Source organism: Scylla paramamosain, unplaced genomic scaffold (genome assembly GCF_035594125.1).
Source record: "Scylla paramamosain isolate STU-SP2022 unplaced genomic scaffold, ASM3559412v1 Contig107, whole genome shotgun sequence".
Taxonomy (NCBI): Eukaryota; Metazoa; Arthropoda; class Malacostraca; order Decapoda; family Portunidae; genus Scylla; species Scylla paramamosain.
In genome coordinates, this window is record NW_026973772.1 from 222,501 (window position 1) to 230,000 (window position 7,500).

Below are 7,500 nucleotides of genomic sequence, written 5' to 3' on the forward strand. Positions count from 1 at the left end.
TTCCCAGCGTCTTCGAAGCAAAGGAAGGTTTACGTGCAATGGCTGGTGGATCCATGGCCATCGAGTTGACAGACGACGCTCGACCCTTCGCCGTAACAGCATCTCGTACAATCCCTTACAATTGGCGTGAAGAAATTAAGAGCCAGTTGGAAGAGCTGCTTAACAAGGGAATCATCGAGAGTGTGGACTACCCTACGGCATGGTGCCACCCCATCGTGCCTGTCCCAAAAAGACATCTGGTGTAAGGCTGTGTGTTGACCTGACACGACTCAACCGTTACGTGAAGAGGCCCGTGTATCCAGTGCGCTCACCTCATGACGCCATCGCCTCGATCGGGACCGGAGCAGTTTGGTTCACCACTCTTGATGCCAAGATGGGGTATTTTCAAGTCCCCATTAGAGAAGAAGACCAGGATTTAACCTGCTTCATAACACCTTGGGGTCGGTACAAGTTTCGGCGAGCGGTTATGGGTCTCGTCTCGTCTGGAGACGAGTATAACCGTCGAGGAGACCAAGCTCTCGGCGACATACCTAACACCATCAAGATCGTGGACGACATCCTGGCCTATGACTCCACCTACAGTGCGCACTTAGCCCATGTCATTCAGATTGTGCGGCGGTGTGACCAGCACGGCATCACTCTCAACCCACAGAAGTTTACATTCGCGGAAAGAGTGGTAGATTACTGTGGTTACTCTGTTTCTGGACAAGGCTACACGACAGACTCAAAGAAAGTTAAGGCAATCTCTGACTTCCCACGACCACAGCACATCACCGACTTACGATCATTCATGGGTCTTACAAACCAGCTTGGAAGCTTTTCTCCTGCTGTGGCTGCAGCTGCACAACCCCTCAGAGATCTCTTACGCCCGAAGAACAGTTGGTGCTGGTCTCCTAACCATGAAGAGGCGTTTGAGAAGGTGAAACAGTGTCTCGTCAGCCCACCTGTCTTGGCATACTTCGACCCATCATTACCAACGATGCTACAGACTGACGCCTCAAGGATGCACGGATTTGGATTCGTTCTCCTGCAGAAGCACAGTGACCAGTGGAAGATGGTGCAATGCGGGTCAAGATTTGTTACAGACACAGAGAGCCGCTATGCAGTAATAGAGTTGGAAATGGCTGCAATCGTCTGGGCAGTCAGGAAATGTGGCACCTACCTGAAAGGACTCCCTCACTTCGATCTAGTGCTCGACCACCGCCCGCTGATACCTCTCCTCAATAGCAAGTTGTTGGGAGAAATAGAGAACCTGCGGCTGCAGCGCATGAGGGAGAAGCTTGCTCAGTATTCTTTCACAGCAAGCTGGCAAAAGGGATCGACACACTGTGTGCCCGACGCCCTCTCACGTGCTCCAGTACAGGACCCAGTGGAGGAAGAGGATGCTGCTACTTCTGGTGACCTCGACCCTCTCCACTCAGCGGTCATCTCAGCGTTATCTGCCACCAATGAGGACGGCGTCCGCTTAGCACCACTCCAGGATCAGACTGTGGAAATGGTACGTGCCGCAGCAGCAAGAGACGGGGAGTACTGCTTGCTCAAGAACGTCATCATCGAGGGCTTCCCTGATCATTGCCACGACCTCGATCACCGCTTGCGTACGTACTGGCCGGTGCGCAGTCTGCTGGCCGTAGACGACGACCTGGTGGTTTACGGGCCGAGGCTTCTTATTCCTCACAGCCTCCGCCGAGAAACACTAGAGCGACTCCATGACAGTCATCAGGGGATGGAGCGCACCAAGCGACGGGCCCGACAAACGGTGTACTGGCCTGGTATGGACAGAGACGTTGAGAACGTCGTTTCTGGATGCTCACTATGCCGTCCACTCCTACCAAGCCAAGCCAACGAACCTCTCTGGCAGGACACGGACACACCCAGCAGGGTGTTTGAGTCAGTTTCTGCAGACTACTTCCACGCAGCAGGCCGTACATACCTCGTGTATGTAGATCGCTTGTCTGGGTGGCCTCACGTGTCTGCATGCTCACGTCCAGCATCGGCTGATCAGCTCGTTCGTGTCCTTCGGGGTGTGTTCGCCGACACGGGCGTGCCTGTTCTCCTGAGGACTGACGGTGGACCGCAGTTCACTTCTTCATCGGTACGGCGCTTCCTGGCTCGATGGGGGTGGAGCATCGTGTATCTTCACCTCATTATCCACGCTCCAATGGTCACGCCGAGGCAGCGGTCAAGTCCGTGAAGAAGCTGATCCTCACGACCACACAGCAGGGACACCTGGACGAGGATGCGTTCGCTCGCGGGTTGCTGGAACTGCGCAACACTCCGAGGGCGGAAGGGCGATCACCAGCACAAGTCCTCTTCGGTCATCCTATGAGGTCCTGTGTCCCGGCTCATCATCGCTCATACGCTCAGCAGTGGCAGCGCGCTGCTGATGAGTGCGACGCCAAGGCAGAGCGACTGAGGAAGAAAGCGAAACTTCGCCACGACGCGTCCGCCCGTACTCTTCCTCTCCTGCACCTCGGTGGCCACGTCGACGTTCAAGATCACACGACAGGCCTCTGGGATCGCCTGGGTGTCATCGTGGCTGTTGGGCGAAGGAGAGACTACCTCATCAAGATGGGCAGCGGTCGCGTGATGTGGCGTAATAGAAGACACCTACGCCCACACAGACCTCTTGCTCCCCTTCCTGTCGAGCAGCACACCGCTCATGGCGGTGCAGCGCTTCAGCATCAGGGTCACGAGGAACACCACCATCCCGGCAGCCCGGAGCATCAGGGTAACGGGGTACACCGTGGCCGAGAGCAACCAGAGCGTCGAAGCAGCCGACAGCGTAGGGAGCCGAGACGACTGCAGGTGCGGTGGCACCGTAGCACCTACGATTAGTCGTACGTGTTCATTGTACGCTGTGTTTGTTTTGTGTATATGTACCGTGTTTTCTGTACTTCAATCATTGTAACTTTGTTTCATGTGTTACGGTAGCCATAACAAAGATAAGGAATCTTCCTTATGTCTCGGGGGAGGTGTGTGGTTGTTAGCTAGTTGTGTGAACGAGTGAATGAGCGAGACTTGTGTGAGGCATGAATACGTGTATGAGTGAACGAGCTAGGCTTCAGTCATAAGTGTTAAGTTGAAGTGCGCGGCCTGGCGCCGGGAGATCACCTACCTCCAGCCTTCTGTTCACACCTTCTGTGAATAAACACCTGCACTGTTACCTGCGTTTCCTGTGCCCCTGCTGGTCAAGAGTCGAACAGAAGATTTAGAGGAATTGAATTAAGAAAGAGAGAGAGAGAGAGAGAGAGAGAGAGAGAGAGAGAGAGAGAGAGAGAGAGAGAGAGAGAGAGAGGTGGGGGGCGGGGGGAGGGGAATTGGACTGGAAGAGGAGGAGGAGGAAGAATAGAAAAAGAAAGAAGAAGATTTAGAGGAATTGAATTAAGAAAAAGAGAGAGAGAGAGAGAGAGAGAGAGAGAGAGAGAGAGAGAGAGAGAGAGAGAGAGAGAGGGAGGGGGGTGATACTACTACTTAACTCTCTCTCTCTCTCTCTCTCTCTCTCTCTCTCTCTCTCTCTCTCTCTCTCTCTCTCTCTCTCCTTGTTGTGGTAGTAATAGTAGTAGTAGTAATTGTTCGGTTAGTTTAATAATTACTACTACTACTACTACTTCAAACTCTCTCTCTCTCTCTCTCTCTCTCTCTCTCTCTCTCTCTCTCTCTCTCTCTCTCTCTCTCCTTGTTGTGGTAGTAATAGTAGTAGTAGTAATTGTTCGGTTAGTTTAATAATTACTACTATTACTACTATTTCAAACTCTCTCTCTCTCTCTCTCTCTCTCTCTCTCTCTCTCTCTCTCTCTCTCTCTCTCTCTCTCTCTCTCTCTCTCTCTCTCTCCCTCCCTCTCTCTCTCTCTCTCTCTCTCTCTCTCTCTCTCTCTCTCTCTCTCTCTCTCTCTCTCTCTCTCTCTCTCTCTCTCTCTCTCGTTGTTGTGGTAGTAATAGTAGTAGTAGTAATTGTTCGGTTAGTTTAATAATTACTACTACTACTACTATTTCTCTCTCTCTCTCTCTCTCTCTCTCTCTCTCTCTCTCTCTCTCTCTCTCTCTCTCTCTCTCTCGTTGTTGTGGTAGTAATAGTAGTAGTAGTAATTGTTCGGTTAGTTTAATAATTACTACTACTACTACTATTCTCTCTCTCTCTCTCTCTCTCTCTCTCTCTCTCTCTCTCTCTCTCTCTCTCTCTCTCTCTCTCTCTCTCTCTCTCTCACAAACCCAAACATGAATATCTCTTTTATTGAATTGAAATTGAAGAGACTAATTAATTAAACGGCAGAGGAGGTTAATGACACAATTAGTAGGAGGAGGAGGAGGAGGAGAAGGAGACAGTCATTATTGGGGAGGTTAAGAAATAGGTGGGGAGTTTATATCAGCTTGAGAGGATGCTGGGATGATGAGGGTGAAAATGCTTGTTTATATTACTGTAGAAGGGAATATATTGGTGGTAGGGGGGTGGGGAGGGAAGGTAGGGGAGGGAGAGGGGAGCTAAAGGGGTGATGAGTTAAGGGAGGTCTATGGAGAAGAAGGGAAAAAAACAGGATAAGAAAATTAAATTCAAATCGTGAGGGGAAATGAAGAGAGGAAGAAAGGAAGAAGAGGAAGAAGAAGAAAGGAAGGGGAGTTTAGGCAGGGGAAATACTGATGGGGAGAGGAAATTGAGGGAGACGACGGGAGGAGGAAGAGGAAAAAAGTGTTTGAAGAGGGACATTTTAAGGAAGGGGAGAGAGAGAGAGAGAGAGAGAGAGAGAGAGAGAGAGAGAGAGAGAGAGAGAGAGAGAGAGAAGAGGTGTACATTCACCTGGCATTCCCTTAACAGCATGATTAACCCCAGTAAAGAGGCTGTCAGTGCCGAGTCAACAGGAGCCTTACAAGTTTACGTGAATTTACAGGTGGGGATGATGAAAAACAATAGTCGATTTCACAGCTGCCTCTTGAAACGTCTCCTGTTTACGTATCGTCTCCTAACTAGCACAGGACGTGAAGGAAGATCATTCTTTCAATATTCCTCCCTTATGCAGTTCTCAATGCGGGGAAATACGAGTGGGGAGAGGAAATAGAGGGAGACGAAGGGAGGAGGGAGGGGAAATCACACAGCACTGCTAGTCTTCATTGTCCCAGTGTCCACCAAGAACCCGGACGACTCGCCACTGCAAGCAATTCTGGAGCGACTGCAGACGTGGACGGAGGAGAGCAGGATGACCATCAAACGTTTGTGTACCTCCTGTGTACCAGTGCCCCCTCCCCGGCTCACAGTGGGCCCTCACCCCCTCCAGGTGGTCCGATGTGCCAAGCTTGGAGTCACGGTGGACGACCAGCTGACCTGGAAGCAGCATGCCGGCACCTTGAGATCCGCTACCTACAGCTGTACATGCTGCGCAGACTCAGGTCGCTGGGGACGCCGACTGACGAGTTAAGGGGGTGTACCTCACCTTCATCCTCCCCAAACGCCTCCCCAGCGTGGTGCTCCTCCCTCACACACACTCAACAGCTCCAGCTGGAGAGAGTGCAGAAGAGGGCGTGCAGGGTCATCCTTGGCCCTGCCTACACCACCTATGAAGAAGCCCTGACCACCCTGAGTCTGTCCTGACTATCCACCAGGCACCGAGAGGCTCTGGGGAAGTTAGCAAGGGGACTACTGCATCACCCAGTATTTCCCCCCCCCTCTCTACATTTTCACTTTGTTAACTGCCTCAACAATAAACCGTTCATTTTTATTATTATTATATGACTGACACCGCGTGTGTGTGTGTGTGTGTGTGTGTGTGTGTGTGCGCGCGTGTGTGTGTGTGTTTGTGTGCGCGTGTGTGCGCGTGTGTGCCCGCGGGCCTAACACCCTGACGCAGGCGGCGAGGGGCGGTGGTGGGCGCGGCGCCCCGGCAGGTCCCTCCAGCAGCTTTAACTACCACATTATTGACGACAAGTTGCCACAAAGGCCACAAAAGCTTGCTATGAACCTAACACAACGGCCACCCAATCACCAGCGGCGGCCGCGGCGGGCCTCGCGTCGCGGGCCAATGAGGCGCGGGGCGGCGCGGTGAGGGCGGGACAGGGGCGGGGCCTTTGATAATCCACAGGCAGAGCAATGGAGACGTGAAGAGAGTGGGTGTGGCAGCCGTCGCCGCCGCCGTCGCCGTCGCCGCCGCCGCCGCCGCCGCCTGCCTCTCACTCTGTTGACTAATCCGTGCCAACCTTGCATCCCGCAGTGACTGTTGCTGTGCCCCGTGGACCTGCTGCTGCTGCTGCTGCTGCTGTGGCAGTGTGCGGTGAGTGTGGTGCTTGGTGGAGGCGCAGAGCGAGGGAGGGGCGCGGCGCTGCTCTCCCGGGTAGAAAGCTGCTGAAGGAGATGCCATGCGCAGCCAGCCACCCCACCTCTCTCTCTCTCTCTCTCTCTCTCTCTCTCTCTCTCTCTCTCTCTCTCTCTCTCTCTCTCTCTCTCTCTCTCCTATACGCATATTCCTCTCCCAGACCTTCATCTCCTCCCCCTCCTCCCCTCCTCCATTGCTCCATCCACACTCCCTCCACGAGCCTCCACCGACCACCAGGAGGGAACATGAGTCGTCCAGGTCGTCTTAACAAGGTAATTACATGTATTGCCCTAATTACATTTATATGATTACTTTAAATTACACTTTGCATTTTGTCTTGTTTTTTTTTATCGATTTATTTCAGTTTCTTGTTTTCTTGTTTTTTTTTTCCATTGTTTTTTTTTTTCATTGTTGTGTTAATGGAGTCGTGATGGTGATAGAAAATGGTGGCTTTTTTTTATTGGGGTAAGGAAAGGGGTGAAGGGGGAGGTAAGGAGGCGTCAGTGTTCCTCCTCCTCCTCCTCCTCCTCCTCCTCCTCCTCCTCCTCCTCCTCCTCCTCCTCCTCCTTTTCTTCCTCCTCTTATTGTTTTTGGTTCTTATTTACGTTTTCGCTCGTTTTCTTCTTCTTCTTCTTCTTCTTCTTCTTCTTCTTCTACAATTTATTCTCATAATTGAAATAATCTATCACGCAGAATTAGAGAGATGGAGAGAGAAAAGGAAGGGAATCTCTCTCTCTCTCTCTCTCTCTCTCTCTCTCTCTCTCTCTCTCTCTCTCTCTCTCTCTCTCTCTCTCTCTCTCTCTCTCTCTCTCTCTCTCTCTCTCTCTCTCTCTCTCTCTAACAGATACGGAAAGAGGGAGAGCCGTGTGTGTGTGTGTGTGTGTGTGTGTGTGTGTGTGTGTGTGTGTGTGTGTGTGTGTGTACCATTTATTAATGCTCATATCTTAACCCTTTCCTTCCGGCGCTTAAATTAGTAGTAGTAGTAGTAGTAATTTCTGTATTTACTTAAAAAAAATTCCTACATTCCATAAATTATTATAAATTATACATATATAAATTATACATCAATAAAATTATACATAAATTATACATCAATTATTTTCCCGTTTTGCTATGACGACTAACAATGGGAAACCTTGAAATTGTCAGAAAACTCTTTGAATACTAATAATTATTTTCTCTTTGTCATTCTGAATAC

General features: G+C 50.9%; 1 long non-coding RNA gene across 1 annotated transcript in view; it reads left to right on the top strand.

The window, feature by feature from the left end:
* LOC135099155 (uncharacterized) overlaps nt 1-7,500 on the top strand; it is a 29,381-nt gene that overhangs the window by 4,302 nt on the left and 17,579 nt on the right. The window contains exon 2 of the long non-coding RNA XR_010267728.1: nt 6,201-6,574. This is a non-coding gene — a long non-coding RNA (uncharacterized LOC135099155). The remainder of the gene's footprint in view (nt 1-6,200; nt 6,575-7,500) is intronic.